Genomic DNA, 19,305 nt, shown 5'->3' with positions numbered 1-19,305 from the left:
TAGAGGTTAAGTTTAGGGAAAGTACTGACAGTTGTAAAATGTCTTTTTGGGTGGGTGCCTAGGACACAAACACACTTCTCTGAGCTCTTGACCGACCCCAACCTCATGGGTGGGCATAAATAGTAGCTAAATGTCCTTTATTTGCTGGCACATTCCTATAGCTAATAGGATTGAAGTGGAACTGGACCAATAAAAAGATCAATCCTTTGAGAATTTTTAATTAGAACTGACAAAGTTAGATGTTTGTCTTGGTCACCTAAATTCAAGAAATGTATATTTTACTGTGGATAGGACTCCAGAAAGAGAAGAATGAAGAGGAATAAAAGGGATATTTTGCAAGAACCTGAAAGAATGCCAGCCCTGTGCCTCTGTTTCCCAGGTACCCACTTCCATTTTCTGTCTTCAAGGGGATCAATTGTACTTCTTGTCTTAGTTTAGTAGAAAAGACCCAAGTCCTTATAGTAATTTCCCCCATTTTTGCCTAAACCAATTTAACTAAGTTTCTGTTTGGTGTGACCAAATTAAATAAACAAATCAATTTTTCTTGCCACTTTCCTTTTCCCTGCTAATTCATAAAATTGATCGCTTCCTTAAGGGATTTCATTTTTTTTCAGTCCCAGTAAAAATAAATTATACTTTATGTCCCAGAAAAAAAATACAATGCCTGTTCTTTAAAAGCAGAACAAAAAGTTTGAATATACTTGTTTGTGTCTTGTTTGTACGGGGAAAGGGTATGTTAGCCACAGTAGGAAAGGGTGTACAAAATAATACAAAATGCATTTAAGTCATTTCTCTTATTTTGTAAGTTTTGGTAAAATATACAACCAAAGAAAAGAATATAGATAAACTGCAAGTCCACAGGTGTGTTTTTTTAAACAGCATGCTGTCACATATTGTAGTTGACTCTCACAATGACCCTGGGAAGGAGGCATGAGAAGGCAAGAGTGACTAGTCCACTTAAGATAACTCATTTGTCTCGGAAGGGACTCCAAGCGCTGTTCTATTTTACTTTTTGTTTCCCAAAATGTATTCCATATTATACTACTTCCATGGGATATTTCATGGTCCAATAAATTTGAGAACTGCTAAATACTCAATCCTTCTCTTGGAGATTTACAGTGTTCATCCATATTAAATACAGTCTGTAAAGAAATGCATTCAACTTCATTTAACCCAGTGTTTGACCAATACATTTTCCAAGGAATCATCATAAAGCATTTATTAAACTTGTGTTGCAAAAGGAGCTATTAATAAATCAAAGAGGTAATGGTTAGTTGATTAAAAATTAGAAAATGTTGAACAATAGTTCATTGCCGATTTTCCCCATGTATAGCTTAATTTTTAATATAATATCTTCTTATTGTTAAAAAATACTAAAATACATTAAAGTATAGAGATAAAAATCAGCACAAATCCCACAGCCCTGGGACAACCACAATCAACACTTCATTGTTCACACTAGCACATATCTCTATCCCTATCTACATGCAATTACAAATGGTTTTGCATAAACCAAATATTATCCCTGGAGGATTCATCATGACTCTCCCCACCCTTCCTCCTTTTCCTCTACTAGTAACTACCTGCACCAACACATATTCCTACATAACCAATGTTTAAAAATTTTGGTGTGCAGCTTTTCATGATTATATAGATGAGAAGGAGGGAGGTGAGGGGGAGAGGAAGAAAGAGAAAGGGAGTGGTGGTTTCTTGGTATTAATTATGTTATGATAATGGGATCATAATATACACATTACTCTACATCAGTGGTTCCCAAACTTATTTGGCCTACCGCCCCCTTTCCAGAAAAAATATTTCTCAGCGCCCCCTGGAAATGAATTTTTTTAAAATTTTAATAGCAATTAAACAGAAACATATATGTATTAATGTTTCTACCTTTTTCGTAAAAATATAGTAAAGAAAGGTGTAAATTAGAAACATTGAAGTTTGAAATTATGAAACTATTTATTGAACTCAGAATAGAAAGGTAATACAAAAAAAGTTAAAACAAATGCACCTGTGGCCATCACCGCCCCCCTGGATCGCTGCAGCACCCACCAGGGGGCGGTAGCGCCCACTTTGGGAATCCCTGCTCTACATCTTCCTTTTCTCTGTGAAAATTCCTCCACATTAAAAGGTATTAAAAAATAAAAAGGAAAAAATTTTGGCTCAAATCATTGAATATTCCAATGAAAACTATAGCTTCAGGTATGGATGGTTATAGAGGCTCAATCAACTACTCTTTACCCCTAACTTCTTCTACAATGACTCTTTTCTTAGACTTTTCCCTTAAGGAGACACAAAGTAGCCTTTGGAGACCCAAGGATACTTCCCTGGTTCATTTTTATCAACCAGAAGTGGGAGTACTTTTATCCCAATATTCCCTAGACTTCCACTCTCTCACATAGATTGAACTGACATAGGCCACCTGCTTGTCCCTCAACAAATCCCAATAGATAAGGCTGTGTCAATCCCCCAATGAGCTTTGCCCTTTGAACTGGGTATTCAGCCTTTCCAAACGTGAGGGAATGAAATGAAGATGGATTCCCCAACCTAAAATCTGAAAAGGATCGGTACCAGTAATAAGGTAAACAAACACAGGGTTGCCCCAAATAACCAAGATCTCAGAAGCACGCAAAATGATGGAAGTCAATCTGAAAACATAAGATTCCTCTGAACAACAACAAAAATACAGCATAATTTTGTATCTCATTCTTGGAGGGTTAACTTTAACATGGAATATTAAGACTATACATAAAACTACTCACCAAATTCTGCACTGGGTATCTCAGCCAGTCATCATGTGTCTGCCAGGAACAGAAGTCATTTCAGCTGGTTTAAGTTCGAGGTGACTTTGAAAAGTCCACAGAAGAACCTTAGGGAATCACATGGCAAGAAGGGTAGCAACTATGGCTGAGTCTCAAACGAGAACTGGGATTTCTCAGGGAGCTTATCTAGGGTTTTATAGTCTCCTGTCTTTACATCTGCACCCTCTTCTCTGCAGGCCAACTTCTTCTCTATCCTAGGAATCAGAACGTTCACTCTCTTGCTGATAAAAATAGGGCTTCTACCTCCTTTTATATCTATCTTTGTGTAACTTGCTACTGAAATGGTATTTCTGAAGCTTCTGACATCTCACCCCCCAAATGTGTGTTGTCGGTGACTGCGGAAATACAAAGATGCTGACTCCAGCCCCATCTCCATGTGATTTTTCACTTGGAACATGTTCCTTTGTTTCTTCGTTTTGCTTGACCCTCTGTGTCGGAGTCTCTGCGTAGATGAAACCGCCAGTCTTGAAGGAGTAGCCTTGTGCGGGAGATGAACCTTAGCATTCAACCCTGCCCAGCTCTGGGTGGTGACTGTCCAAGCAGCCTATTTTATATTCAATAGCCCCAGTAGTTGAGGGTGTGCAAACCTGTGAGTGTGCACAGGGGAGGATCTCAGTCAGCATCTAAATTCAGGCTGATTGGAAGCCAGACCTTGAGGCAGCAGGTTTACAGTGTGTAGATATATGGAATCCTGTGGGATCCAAGTGTGAGCCCTGCTGGCCGCCGGTGCCAGCCCATCTGGGTACGTCTCTTGGGCGATAGTTGAAAAAAAAACCCGGGGCTGATGACTACAAGCTCCTTCATGGGAAACATGGGCGAGCTGGAGCGAGGCGGAGGGAGAGCAAAGATGGTGTCGCCGTCCCAGGTCCCCTGAGAGCAGGTCGCAGGCGCCTAGATGTCCCCAAACCAAACCCGAAGCTGCCCCTAGGGCTGAAGCTCCTGGACAAGCTTTCCCAGGAGGACAGGGCTGTTCTGGGTCGGGCCGGCTGTCCGTGCAGCGCCCTGGACGCGCAGCGTCAGGAACCGGCTCTTGGGTCGTTCTGGTCCCTGAGACTCCTCCATGGACGCGGTGCTCCGGGGGCCGAGGGAGGGCCTGAGACTGCGCCTGCCCCGGGGCCTCGGGAAGCTCGCAGCCAGCCCTGGGCCATGCCCTCGGCCCTCGGGCCCTCTGCCCGCAGCGGGATAAGCTGATGGCTTTCTTCAGGGCCGCCCGCCGCACCCTGGGGGGGTGTCCATGAGGATTCTCCATAGGCGTCCGTTAGGTTACAGCCCTGCGGGACCCAGGAGCCTGAGACCACTGGCCACCAGCCGGGCCATCTGGCCGTGTCCCCTCCAGACCCGCGCAAAGCTCCGGGGGGCCACGCCGCGGGCGGCAGGAGCACAGCGGGGAGAAGCGGCGGCGCGCGGGTTGCCCAGGGAGCAGCCAGCCCGGCGGCCCTGCAGGTGCACGGAGAGGCCTGTCCCTCCGGCCTCGCTCCAGACAGTGAGGCGGCCTCTCCCACGGAGACCGCAGCTCCTCACCCACTGCCGCTGCACCCCAAGCTTCCGCCGGACCCTCCGCAGCTTCCGCTGCACCCCCTGCAGGTTCTGCCGGACCCTCCGCAGCTTCCGGTGCACCTCGGGATTCCTCTGCATCCCCTGCAGCTTCCGCTGGACACCCCCCCGCCCCCCCCCCCCCCCCAGCCAGCAGCTTCTGCTTGACCCCGTAGCTTCCTTTGGACCTGGACCCCCTGGACCTGTCACTGCGCCCCTGTGCTTCCACTGGACCCAGAAGCGGGTGAGTCGGACCACACGAGCCCTGTCACAGTGTTTCTCTGATCCGTATACCCTTGTGGGGCTCGTGAACATGAGCCACGTTGATTTTCAGGCCTAGGTGTTTTTGGGGGTTCATCTCACAGGTGCAAGTCTTAAAAACTGGGGGTGCCGATGTTGCGTCAAGCCCTTCACTCCTCGGGAGAAGCCCTGGGTTATGTGTTCCCTCCCAGCTGTCAGTCACTGCTCAGGGCGGTTTATGGTGAGATTGCGTCCCAGCCTCTCCCCCCACTTGGATGTGGGCCTTCGCTCGGGCCTTCGCTCGTTTGCTGGATGTGTAGGAGTCACTCAGCCAGTTCTTAGTTTATTTTTCAGAGGAAAGTGTTCCCTATGTAGCTGTAGATTCAGTGCATTCATGGGAGGAAGTGAGTTCAGGGTCCACTCTGTCGCCACGATGGTCCCAAACCTCATCTCCACCAGACCTTATGGCTCCAGGGTGGGCACATCCGATTGCCTCAATGTCCATTTCTTAATTCCAGTTCTTGACAGAGAGAATTGGGTCGGGATATCCATGGGTCAGGTATGCACAGGCAGCTGCACCTGAAGGGGCAGTGTGCCCTTATCCTAGGGGAGTCCGAGAAGAGGAGGTGGCCAGGGAAGAAATAAGGGACATCTTAGCGCGGCCTCGCTCCAGGGCTTGGAAAACGAATAGGCATCAGACTTCATTTTGAGGCGCTGCCGTGAAGGAGACTACCTAAATGTGAGGCCTAGGTCCATCCTCTGTTAGCTCTGTGGCTCCGAGGTTAACTCCTCCTGCAGGTGGGGATAATGATGCTAACTACCACCTGGGGTTTCTACGCGCACTAAAGATGCTAATAGAGCTAAAACTCTGCGAGTCATACTTGACACAAAGTAAACACTAAATCAATATTAGCTGTTATTAAAAGCACCAAAAAATAAAAATAAAAAAACTCTGTGGCCAAAGTAGCATTTTCAGACAAGGACTCGATGCACTGAATAAAATGTGAAAGATGTGCAAATAGATCATCCAGGAAGTCAAGTCTTCATAAGCAGAACAGTTGGTCCCTGTGTTCATGAGCCCCCTGTTGATCTGCAGCTGCTCCTTTCTGCACACCGGCGACCTGCTCTAGCCTCCAATGGGCTGGTTCTATTTACAACTCCTCCCTATGCCGCTGAAGCTTTTCCTTGATCAACTTTACGTGGAGTGGGAACCTGCCCCACTGAAAAGTGGCAGGTGGGTGAAGCCCAACGTGGCGTATCCTCATTAAGGCAGAAGCAGAGGCAAGAAAGCCAATTACGGCAGCCCGGAGCCTCCGCGCAGGTGCTGCCATCAGGGGCTGCTAGCCACTCTTGCCTCAGGGCAGCAGATAATAACTCCAGAATCAGAGCTTAAAAGGCCAGTCAGACTCAGCTTCCACTTCACAATGCATGGACATGAAAGGAAATGCCTTCCGGAACAGCGAAAATACCCTGAAAGCAGTGGGGAGATGGAGTATAATAGGTATGTTCTCCTGGTAGCCGGGTGTCAGGGAAAATGGTCTCTGGTTACTCATTAAATGTTACCAAGTCATGGAGACTGAGATGGCGCAAGGGACTGAAGCAGAACTCAAACACTGTTTCCCAGCCAGGATGAGTGGGTGGGTTTATCAGAAAAAGCTCCACTAACTCATGGGAGATTCTGTATTCTGAAGTCACCACAGTTATGAGATGAGGTTACAGAGAAAGTCAACAAGAATTTAATACGTTACAGATATTACACTTAATATTAGTGTAAGTTAGGAAAAGCCAGGCTGGACTTTCACTGCATCTATGGCCCTGCCTCCCTCAGGACATCAATAATAACCTTTAATACCGACAGTGTGCTTTGGAAAGGACTTTCCATGACTTGTGTTCTGATATATAACTTTTCTTTTGAAAATCACCCCACATAGAAGAGATCGACATAGTCGTGAAAACAAACTATTGAGAACAGTGCTTAGCATATTACTAAACAAAACACGAGCCATTTCTCCCTCCCATCCCCTCCCCTCCTGTCTGCAAGATGTGCACCCAATAAGTAAGACACCAGCATGGCTACATTATTTTCAGATTTTGTACTTTCTCAGTCCTATAGTCCAGGAGAATGACAGGCCTCAGAAATTCTAGCCAGTTTTGTTATAATGCATAGGTTTTGTTGGGTTATATGCCATCTATGAACAAATTAATAACCAACCACTTTGGATCTGATTCCCTTTGAATTAGAGGATCAAATTAACAATATAATGCTCTACAATTTATATCTGAAATGTAAGTGTTAGAGCAATTTAAAATGTCCATTCGTGGATTTTAATTCTACTCTGGAACGGTAAGGGCTTGGTTAGTCATTCTCAGGATGCGGCAACTTGAAAGGCAAACAAGGTCCTATATGACCTGAGCACATCATTTACCTCAGTGGGTATTTCCTTATTTTATAAGAATCAAGACTTTGATTTAGGTCACTGAAATTTCTCTGTAACAAAGAGGTATGATTATATGCACTTCCAGGTACAACCTTAGTATGGTAACCCAGAGCCAGCATAGAAGAAGCTAAATGGGTTTAGAGTTACAGATTTGGAGAATATTCTCACTTTCTTTGGATAGGCGATATTAGTAAAATGGATAGGAATTCCTAGAGATATGGATGAAAATGGAGAGAAAAAGTGGTGCCTTCCATGTAGGTTCCTGCCATTAATTTATTCAACATTTTTTACTCATGGCCCAATTAACATTCTGTCCTGCTATAAGCAGCACAGTCAGACCATTACATGAATCCTACTAAAGGACAAAGTCAATGTCTGATTCATCTTTGAACTCCCAGTGTCTAGAATGAGGCTTTGCACATACAGCTAGTGTTTCAAAGGGAACAGTTTTATCATTTAACTTGAAAGAGACAGTCATTCGTAAGCACATTCTCAGTTGTTCCCTGGAGGTAACCCAGTCCTGCAAATGGCTATTTTTGCATGGGTTCCTGAGATCCCTACTAGGTACCAAAAGGGCTGTTATTTAAATCAACTAAAAATACCTTCAAAAGAAGTCACAAAAATTAAGTCAATTTTGTGTTGAAAAGTACTGTATCAGGAAGTGGTGACAAATTTAAGTGTCTGTACCATTTGCATGAATATCAAAACCACTATTGTCACAGATCAAAAAACAAAGTACCAGGTGGTTTCTTCCCCTTCAGAATTAACCTTCCGTAAATAATTCTTCTGTTTGTGGCCAGCTCATTGAAGCTGGGCCCTAACTTCTCTGAGACAAATTTCAGTTCTTCTTGCTCTTGAAATGAGGTATTTGAGAAGATATATCACTTACAATTCAAATCAGCACAAAAAAAGGCACAAGTAGAATTTTTCCAGGATTAAATGAAAAATGTTTCAAACATACAGCAAAGTTGAAAGAATTCCGGTGAACATAAAAATGCCTACTATCTACATTCTACCATTAATATTTTACTAAATTTGTTTTCTACATATCTATCCAGCTATCTGTACCTCTATCCATGCATTAATCCTTCTCATGGTTAAGCCTTTAAAAGTCAGTTGCAAACCTCAGTAGACTTTTTGCAAACATTTCAGCATGCAGATCATTTACTAGAAAATGGTAGGATTCTATATTGATCATCTCATAGATTATGTAAAGTGAGAGAGTAGTAGTTCTCCAGAGGGTGGATTGCTGTGCAAAGACATGTATCCATTACCAGAACCTGAGCCATGATTTCCTGATTCCCTGTCTTCTTTGCTGACTGCCACTAGGCCTTGCCATTTAGATTGGGAGTGCCTGACTAGTTGCATAGGTCACAAGTGATTCTTGTAATAATAAGACATGGAAGTTATTAAACAGAAAGAAAAGATGTCATGTAAAATATGTAATCTGGCTGGTTCATAAGCCATGAGTATAATTTCATACTGACACACCTAGAACAGTGCCCTTCCCAGAGGAAATGCTTAAGTAATGAATTTTCAAATTCATTTTAATATTTTGTATGCATTCTTACCTCATTCAATATTGATCTAAGACAACTAACCTGAATTAGTACCAATTCAGGTACAAATTAGTACCTTTTACCTCTCAGAGTCCTTGCCCACTGCTTCTTTTTCTGATGCTCAAAGATTATACAATCCTATCTAATAATAGATAAACATGGTAAGTGATCGTACCTTCACTACGCCTCCCATTGGCTAATCAGTGTGGTATGCAAATTAACCGCCAACAAAGATGGCTAATTTGCATTCTGCAGGCAGGGTGGGACAGCGCCATCCCGCCTGCCCTGCTGCAATCCGGGCCTGCTATCTGCGACCCAGGGAGCAGGCCTAAGCCAGCAGGTGGTTATCTCCCAAGGGGTCCCAGACTGTGAGAGGGCACAAGTGGGGCTGAGGGACACCCCCCCCTCCTCTCCTCCCCCACCAGTGCACAGATTTTTGTGCACCGAGCCTCTAGTATAAAATTAAAAATTAAAAACGTACTTCTTCCCTACATTATTTATATACTTCTGTTCTCTGCTTCTCATGCTGGTGACTTAATTATTGGATGCACATCTTACAGAGTATAGTTTGTATAATCTGGAAACTATTCCTTCCTGCCCTACTATCTTTAGGAGTTGTGGTTTTCAAGTAAAGGAAAGAGTATAAGTATTAGGACATGAGTCTAACTAGTTGCTTCAAAAACCAACATCCGTGCATATAGGTTGGATAACCAGTGTTTTGGCAGGCTTACTGACTGCCTTTGAAGTGACAATGTGGTGTGTGATCTGTAATCTTGCTTTTAGTTCTCATAGAGTAAAACCCAATAATCTGGCAAGAGATCCACCTAGAAAATACCAGGTTAACTGATGTCCCCAACTACTGAACAATACATTGTTACTTAGTTTCATTGTTACTTAGTTACCTTGTTACTAAGCAGTAAGTCTTAGTTTCTCCAACTATGTAAAAACTACATGTAAGCTCAGTGAGAGCAGGGCCTGAGACTGTCTTTGCCTATGATTGGCTACTCAGGGCCTGGTGCACAGTAGACATTCTATAAATACTTTTGAATGAACATATCTTAAACTATTATTTACTCTAGCTGAAAAAATCATTTTGAAATACATAAATTAATAGGATATTTAAATAGTAATATTAATAATTAAATATAAATTTTATATTATAAACATAATAATGGCTCATAATAAGAAAACACTACCTCAAAACCTATCAGAATATACAGAATTGGTACTGTGTTAATTTCCTGGGGATGCTGTACCAAATTGCCACAAATTTGATGGCTTAAAAAAACCAGTAATTTACTTTCTCACAGTTCCCAAAGTTCAATATCTAGTTGTTGGCAGGACTGTACTCCCTCCAGAGTCTGTAGGGGGAGGATTTCCTGTGCCTTCACCTGGCTTTCTCTGTGTCTCCTCTTTGTCGACTCAAATCTCCCTCTGCTTTTCTCTTAAAAGAACAGTTGTCTTTGGATTTAAGGCCCACCCAGATAATAAGCCTCAAAATCATGACTTTTGAGCTCAACATCCTTAATTCATCTGTAAAGACCCTTTTTCTGAATAAAGTCACATTCACAGGTTGAAGGAGTTAGGACACGGACGTAACTTTTTATGGGCCATCATTCAACCCACTGTTCACTCAATATTTTGTAATGCACTCACAATACTTACCATGTGAAATAATGCAAGAGGATATTGTGCAACAAAGTTTTTAAATTAACATACTGCATTTAAGGAACTGTTGAGAACTATATCTGATGTATTTTTAACTTAAACAGCAATTTTCCTTTCATAGTAGCTTAGCTCTACTATCTATTGTATCCAGAACTCAAATTATCCCATAATGTAGCCAACTGTTGCCATGAAGAAAATTCATTATTTACCACTAACAAAATGAAATTTAAATTACTCTAGATATTAAAGCCGCAATTCTAATTAGAGAAGTATTCTTTGAGGCATTACTTCTCTGGAGCTGGAATTCTCAGTAACTCTGCAAACATTTTATGTCAAGCTTGTTGTCCACAGAGCTGAAATCAGTACAGTTATCGGATATAGAAGTGAAAGTAAAAATCATGTATCTAATAGCTTTTATTTATGTTTTCCCCCTATTATTGAAAGCCTCAAGTGAAATATATAGTAGATTGAATGCTTCTTCATAATTTAATGGCAGCTGAACCTGGCACATTTTTTTAAAGTTGTGTGTGATCAATAGCTTGAATTCAGGATAATTTACTTTCAGCGTTTTATTCTCTTCTGCCATTTTCTGAGCTTCCCCTAGGTTAATGGCTCTATAGCAAGCTAACATAATTATTTGTGTGGCTGGTCAAACAGACCAGTGGCATGATATTAATTACTTTTGCTTCATCAAAAACAAAAATCCATTGTGATGTTTGAGCTATGTAATTAGCATATATCTGTGCTTTCATTTTATATGGCGGATACTGCCCCCTAATTGGTGCCATAGGTTAGCTGAGTGTCTTAGTTTTTCATGCCATTCTGGACTCTTGTCTTTTTTTATGATTCTCCCTGGTATTTTAGTTGCCATCAACTTGAAACTGAATTTGGTAGGGCTTTGATATGTGAAGATGGGGGTAAGGTGTTTTCGATGCAGTAAAAAGTGTGATACAAGACAGAGGAGCCAAGGGTATCCAAGAGGGCGAGGCAGAGGAGACCACAGTTGGAGGAAGACCTGCTGGTTGTTCCACAGCAGGATGCAAAGAGAAGTGGATGGGACATAGGTGGGGAGGAGAAGGCATATGTAGCTGGTGGAGGTGCAGTGGGGGTAAAGGTGAAGAAGATTGATGAAAACATCGACTATGAATGCACAGCCCTTCCACCAACAGGCACAAATGCTTGCAATAAATGTCCGTCTCTCCATGCTTTGTAGGGCAGTCTGCAGTGAAGAGGCTATCTGTTGGCACCCTACTGAGTCCAGCCCACTCTTACATTGATTACAAGCATGCAATTGTAAATGGAGATGAGAGCTCTGAAAGAAGTGAACATAGTCCCTCAAACCATAGCAAAGGTACTTGAGCTAGATGAGGTAAGAGAAGGCTTCACTGGTGAATGGACTCTAGAGCTAAGATGCAAAGAATGTAAAGAATTTACTAGTGGAAGGGGAGAATATGGAAGCTGGGTAAAAGAGTATAGCCACATAGTAAATTCAGCATGTGCAAAATATTGGTGAGAAGTGGAAGTTAGTATAGTTAATGAACTGAAAATGACCGGTGCAGCTTGGTAGTAGAAGGAAAGGGGGAAGGTGGCAGGACATGAGGCTAGGAGAGTAGGCAGAAGGCACTGCCTACCTCTGCCATTAAGCCTTGAGGAGGTGCAGAGTTGGATTTGTATCCCTTCAGTGAGTGGTGAGGTAGCAGAAGTTGAAAGAAGAGCACTAATATGTCAAGTATACATTTTCCTTTCTTAGAACCTTTGTTATAACACATGTTTCTTTTAACTTCATTTGCCATAATCTGGTGTTATAGTTCCAAGTGTACTTGTCTAATCTTCATTAAACCTGGCCTACCACTCTTATAATAAACATTTTCTGAGCTGAAAGCAAAGGCATTGCAAGTACCAGCTTATCCATGGATTACCAGCAGATTACCAGGTCTTGGGCCCTGGTATCATTTTAAACTGCTAGTAAAATGTGTGGAAATATATTTCCAGTCTTTGGAGTTTTTTTTCCTTTTTCATAGTCCTTATTCTTATTTTTGTTTTCTTTCATATTTTATGATATTATCTCATGTATATAATATCCAGACCTTATATTCATTTATTCATTCATTCATATAGTCATATTCATACATGCATTTATATATATCACCTTTGATACTAGGAGTATTTAAGGCACCATTTGTGACAATAAATGAGTAATTCTTCCATCAATATGTGTACATTACTCAAACTTCCTGGATATCAGTTTCCTGTTAGTGGGCCTAATAGTATCTATCCCATAGATTTCCTGTGAATGTTCATGAGATCAACCTCATAAAGCATACTATGCATAACATAGAAGTTCTGAATCCATGCTATCAACTGTTGTTATTTCTATGAATGTCTTGATGATGATGGTGGTGGTGGTGGTGGTGGTAGTGGTCGTGGTGATAGAGGTGGTATGAGAATATCTTTTCCAGTTATAGAATTGATCGCCTTTCTATGTGCTTTAGTTGCATCTGGTATTAACATACTATTCCATGATTAGTAAAGAGTGTGACATTTCAGTGTTCTGAATCCTATGATTAAGTAAAATCATGAATAACAATAATTGCTATAATCTATAGAATGCTACTAAATGCCGAATTTTGGTTAATACTTTACATATATATAAATTTGTTCCATGCCCCAATCTTGCAGGGCAGTTATTTTTAGCCCCATTAAAGTTAAGAAAAGTAAGGCTTAGATAGAAATTTGTCAAAGGCACATGGCCAAAAATTGTCAAATTCTGAGATATCTACTTCTCCTGTGTCAGTGTACAGCTTATTCTAGCACTTTCATATTGTATTATTACTTTCTGTTTTCTCATCCATGTTTTCCAACATTTTTATTCTTCCTTAAAGACAAGGAGGGTGGGATTTGCATATATACCACTTTCTGTTGAGCACAGGGTCACACATTGAATAAATGAGTCAGTGAGTCAGTGGCTGAGTGAGTGATAAAAAAATGGCTAATATCCACATACCCATTTATATACTTATTTGAATGCTGCCTTGAAATGCTAATCTAGTTGTTTAGATCTAATGATTTAGAAATTATTATGAGAACGTTAGGAATGGAAGGCAGGTAGCTATAATCTTGGCCTGAACTTCAAGAGAACCTGGGTTTAGTCCTGGATCATCTTCTTAAACACTTACAATTCCAGACAAACATTTAAGCATCTCCGTTTCTCATCTCTAAACTAAAACCATTGGACTAGATTACCTCAAAACACACACACACACACACATACACACACACACACAAATAAACACCCTCCTTGGTTTGACGTTTCATGACTCTGAAATTAAAGCAGTTCTTTGCTCACAGAACACCAGACCTCCCAGCCTACCATGGGGATAGGTGGGAGCCATGTGACTAGTTCTAAGGACGGGGTGAAAGTGACACATAAGAAAACTTCAGGTTCTCTCTTCCTGTGCCTCAGCAATCAGAAGCTGTGTGTTTAGATAGCACTGCTTGGAAGGGAGACACCTGGAGAGGATCTCCATCAGGAAAAAAAGGTCAGGTTCAGGACTGGTGCTCCAAAAGCCAATAATCTTGTTAAATGGGGAAGCATGGGCCTGAGAAAACATAAATAAATGAATAAATAAATAAATAAATAATTTAAGACGGTCTTGAACAAATGCTGTGTCGTCAGTGGCACATACTGGAAGTAGATGTTTGAAAAATTTACAAGATTTTTTAGATCATTTGGTTGCCAAAGAAACCTGAGCCTGGAGTTAAAAAAAAAAAAAAAGAGTATGCCTTAACATGAAATCTAAATGGTTCTTGGTCCACCAGTTCTTGTGGGATGAGAAAGCTGTGTGATCCCCAAGTTGAGCATCTGTGTGGCTTCAATAGAGCATAACGTCAACTTCAAATATGGCGAAGAAAGATAATGGAAGGAAAGAGCAGGGACCATGAAAAACAATGGCAATCTTGAAAGTCAAGTGTTGAGAAGATGGCATCACAAGATGGAAGCAGATGTGAACTTCTTTGGTGATAAGTGATCTACAACAGCAGGACCCAAAGCAGACATGGTGTGAACCAGAAACACACCTTTATGTGTCAAGCCACTGAATTTTGAAGGTTGGTATGTTATCCAGCAGAAGACTAACTTAACCTGACTATTACAGATCTACCTTCCATTTCTGTACCACATAGGAAGTTGCATCCTACCAATCACACTTTTAGTGCAACACAAAATTGACAGCTGGTCCTCTATGACCAGCAGATTCCCACATAAATCACAAAAGAAGGTATCTATGTTACTGTAAAGCAAACTAGACCATCTCCAAAAGTTAAGGTCTAATAAAAGTTTCCAAAACACCAAATGAGTCTTCAGGGGACAAAACTTTGGAAGAAGTAGGGCCATTTTTCTGATTTCAAAACACTACTTTTTATTGCTGTAAACATAAAAAAACATTCTTCCTCTGAGAAAAATATTTTAATGTGGCTTTAAATCCATCAGAGATTCAAAGCAGGAAACAGGGAACACATGGCCATGTTTCAGGCTCTTTGAAAATAATTATGAGAATGGTATTTAATTCTGTGTGTGTGTGTGTGTGTGTGTGTGTGTGTGTGTGTGTGTGTATTTTAATGTCTATTCAGGATCTGATAAGTTACTTTAATAAGCTAAGTCCTCCTCCTACACGTAATATGTGAAGACATTGTAAGACTAATGCTCGAGCTGCTGAAATGCATCTCACCTTTGGTGAGTGTCCAGAGTTATCACGTGGCAGTGACTGGAAGTTTGGGAGCCGCAGTGCTGTAAGTGGCAATGCTTTGAAGGTGTCCGGCTGAGAGCCCACTGGAAACCAAGCCCAATAACACGCAAGGGGCCCCTGAGAGTCTGTTTTAGAACCCTGTTTCTGATCTCTCCAACAGGAGCCCCCAACACACTCACTTTCCCAAAAGTAAGACTCCTCTCCAATTTATCACAGGGACCAAATGCATTGTCTTCCCCACCCCCGCCCCCCAGCAATTAGTGACTTATCTGTCTTTCTTCCAGATGACCCCTGAGAGGTTTGGGGATATTGACAGATAGATGGTCAATCAATGTTTAGGAGGAAAGCATGAATCAGTGTGGCAGACATTAACGACTCAGCTGAATGAATGGGTCACACCAGATCCGTAACCCATATTTCAATGATCCTCCTCTAGACTGTGTGTTTCAAGCGTGAGAAAGTGGGCAGGCCTTTCTTTTCAGACTGTTGTGCATGCTTTAATGGCAATGCTATGCGCACAGAGAGTCTGTGTAGAATCCTCACCTTCGATGGAGCAGCAGCAGTGGCAGCATCATAACTACCATCTATTGAGAGCTTACCAGTTGCCAGGCATTGTTCTCCAAGCTTTAAAATATATATTTATTGCCTGGCCAGTGTGGAGGTCACAGTTCCATTCCCAGTCAGGGCACATGATGCCCAGATTGTGGGCTCTATCCCCAGTAGGGGGCATGCAGGAGGCAGCCAATCAATGATTCTCACCATTGATGTCTCTCTCTCTCTCTCTCTCTCTCTCTCTCTCTCTCTCTCTCTATCTCTATATATATATATATATATATATATATATATATATATATCCCTCCCTCCCTCCCTCCCTCCCGGCCTTCCTCCCTTCCTCTCTGAAATAAATAAAAATACTTTAAAAAATACATACACACACACACACACACACACACACACACACTTAACCATCACGTTAACCTATGATGCACATTCATTACATTGATTCCCATTCTATAAATAAGGAAACAAACCAGCATTAAAACAGCCAGGATACCAGGCCCTTCTCCAAAAAAGTTCTCCAAAGCTCACATATGGAACTGCCACAATCAGCCATTTAAAAGCAGACCTGAGAGCTGCCAGGAAGGCCGGGGATACCTTTCTCTGTTTACTAGAATCCTCTCCACCCAAGAATTGAGTCCTCTACCCACGCATGCTGGGTGAGAATAGTGCCTCTTAAATTAACGCCCATCCAGTAGGTAGACACTGAAGAACCTCAGTGGCTTGAGACAGAAGTATTTCAACTCATGGTTATATGCTATACCCTCAGAGTTTGAAATTAGCCTTATAAAGAGCTTACAAATATACAGTTTCAAAGTAACCTATCCACTGAAGTATGTTAAAGAATTTTTTATTTTAAAACAATAATTTTCTTTTAACTGACTTTGGGTTTTAAATAATATGATAATTGTAGATATGGTTTGTTTGTTTTTTTTAAAAAGGGCCAGCCTGCATCCTGAAATTGCTTGAATTCACAGAGCTTTTCTAATACTTCAGAAGCAGTTTGATATTTATTACAGTAAACTGCCTTAACTGGAAAAGTGAGAGGCAGTGATTTAATGGCAGGCTTAGGAACGGCTCCTCCACATTTGTGCCCCTAACTTTTTAGACTATTTTTAAAACTATATTCCACCCTTTGTAAATAATCCCTGTGTAAATAACAACACCTGGATTTGTCCTAAATTGGGTGCACCATCTGTTTTCTGTTGGAACACTGAAAAGGCAACAAATCAGTGAACAATCATTGTTTTCTCTGCTGTCTTTTGATGACACAGCAGTTAGAATAGAAAAGAGATTGTCTGTGAGACCTCACTGATCTTCAGTGATAACATATGCAACTATTCTAGGGAAATACAGACCATGTTTGCCAAATAATTCATACCAAGGTACTTTCTACCTAAGGTACTTTCTATCCCAAAAGAGGGCAGTTGGAACTTGAAATTTAAGGATATCCTTTAAAGCATTGCTGGGAATATAAAAACTTTTGTTGTCTGTCTTTTCCTAAATAATCCCCAGTGCTAATTAGCCCAAACTGATTTCTAAATAGTGCAGCAGTAATCCAAGAGATGTGCTTCTAGGTATCCAATATAGTAAGCATTGATTGTATTGGGGGTTTTAGCTTAAAATCAATCATAGCTTGTCATACTATCTTTATTGATTTATTATTGGCCACACTGTTCATTAAAATGCCAGAGAGCAAGGAATTCATTTTTAGTGCTCTTTCAGATACCAGATTTTTATCTCCTAACAGTATAATTCAAGGTCAAGGGTGTTTATTGTGTTTAGACAGAAAAGCAATCAAAGTAGCTTGGGTTTAAACACACATAGAGAGGGAAGTTTAAAGTTTTTGCTTACCCGAAGGCCTGCAGCTTTAATCTCAACATGTCATCTGAAGAGTAGTCTCTGGATATTTGCTGAGGTTTCAAAGTTTAGAGTGGGAGGGGTTTTTTTCTCCCCCTTATTTCACTAGTTACAGAAAGAGTGATAGTAATTACTGCGTTTTATTCCCAAGCAATTTTGCTTTCTGAGTGACTGCATTTTAAATTCTACAACCTATCTCCAAGGTAATCTTAAAGTCAACAGACTGCGTAATTTACCACTTTCTCGGGCAGTGGTATCAGTTCAGTAATGTCTCCAGCCAGTGTCTCACATAATTTTAAAGGTTTTCAGAAATATGATGTCCAACATTTTGTTTATGTTTGATGTCTATGAACTTTGGTGGGCCTTAGGAATATCAAGTCAAAAAGGTGAGAAAATGGAAACCCGGTACTCTTTTGAAAATACTAAACTGTGAACTTCCCAAACCAGAAATGACCAAATTATATTTCTAGTTGCATGCAAACACCAAAAATTCACTATAAGTTGATGAGAAAATTAGACATATTTCCAAGAAAAGGTGTCAGTAGGCAATTTTCAGAAAAGAGAAAGGCATGAAGCTGATAATATACATAGGAAGTGATGCTCATGATTACTAATAGGAAAAAAAATGTAAATGAAATGAAATAGTATTTCTTTGTGCCCATCACAATGACAAAATTTACATAAACAATAATACTGTGCTGGGGAAGATTTGGGAAAATAAGTATTTTTGTGCATTTCTGGTGCAAAGTAAATGCTGTCCCTCTTGAAATCTAGGCGTGTCTGCGGGAATAGAAAACTAAAATACTTATTTTTTATCAAGCAATCCCACTTTGGTAGCCCCTATAGAAATGAAAACAATAATATAGGTACAAAGATATTTATTATTTTACTAGAGGCCTGGTGCACAAATTCATGCATGGGTAGGGTCCCCTTGGCCTGGCCGGCGATCAGGGCTGATCTGTGGAGTAACTGGTGGGGCGATCGGAGCTCTCCCACTGGCACCCGCCTTGGCTGGCCTGGGGCCTGTAGGCTGCAGGCAGCTCCTGAGTTGAGCGTCTGCCCCCTGGTGGTCAGTGCACATCATAGCGTCCAGTTGTTCCACTGGTCAATTTGCATATTAGGCTTTTATTATATAGGATTTCCACTGATAGAAAACTGGAAACAACCTGAATCATAGGGGAAGATTAAATTGAATCTAATGTCAGCTACAGTGTAAAAATGACCGAGATTCATGTCTACCCATCTGGAGGAGGATAGTGAACTATTTTTATGTGGAGCAAAAACATGCAAATAAATGTAGATAGCATGATTGTATTTTTATAAAAACAATACCAAAAGCTGTCTAGATGGATGGCAGCGAGCCTCGAAGATGGCACCCAATGACACCTGCCTCCTGGCGTTTATGCCATGGTATCAGGGTTGGTCTTGTGACTCACAAAATACAGCAGAAGTGAGGCTGTGTGTGAGGCTAGGTCTTAAAGGGCATTGTAACTAATGCCTCGCTCTTCATATTGAATTGATTTTTCTGGGGGAAGCCAGTGGTCAGGTTCTGATAACTCTCAAGCAGCTCTATGGAGAGGTTTACACGGTAAGGCACTGAGACCTTCCACCAAGAACCAGCCAGGAGCTGAGGCCACAGCCAACAAAACATGAGGTCATCGTCTTACAAGTGGATCATATTCTAGATGAACCTTCAGATGACCATAGTCCCGGTCAGCATCTTAGCTGCAACCTTAGGAGAGATTCTAAGACAGAACCATCCAACTAAGATGCTCGTGGATTCCCAACTCTCCGACACAGTGATGCAATAAATATTTGTTGCTTTTGTAAGTAATATGGAAATGATTTTTAAAATAAGTTTCAATTTCCATTCTTA

This window comes from Myotis myotis, unplaced genomic scaffold, assembly GCF_014108235.1.
Source record: "Myotis myotis isolate mMyoMyo1 unplaced genomic scaffold, mMyoMyo1.p scaffold_m19_p_13, whole genome shotgun sequence".
Taxonomy (NCBI): Eukaryota; Metazoa; Chordata; class Mammalia; order Chiroptera; family Vespertilionidae; genus Myotis; species Myotis myotis.
The sequence above is the reverse complement of the archived record's forward strand: the minus strand, read 5'-3'. Positions refer to the sequence as shown.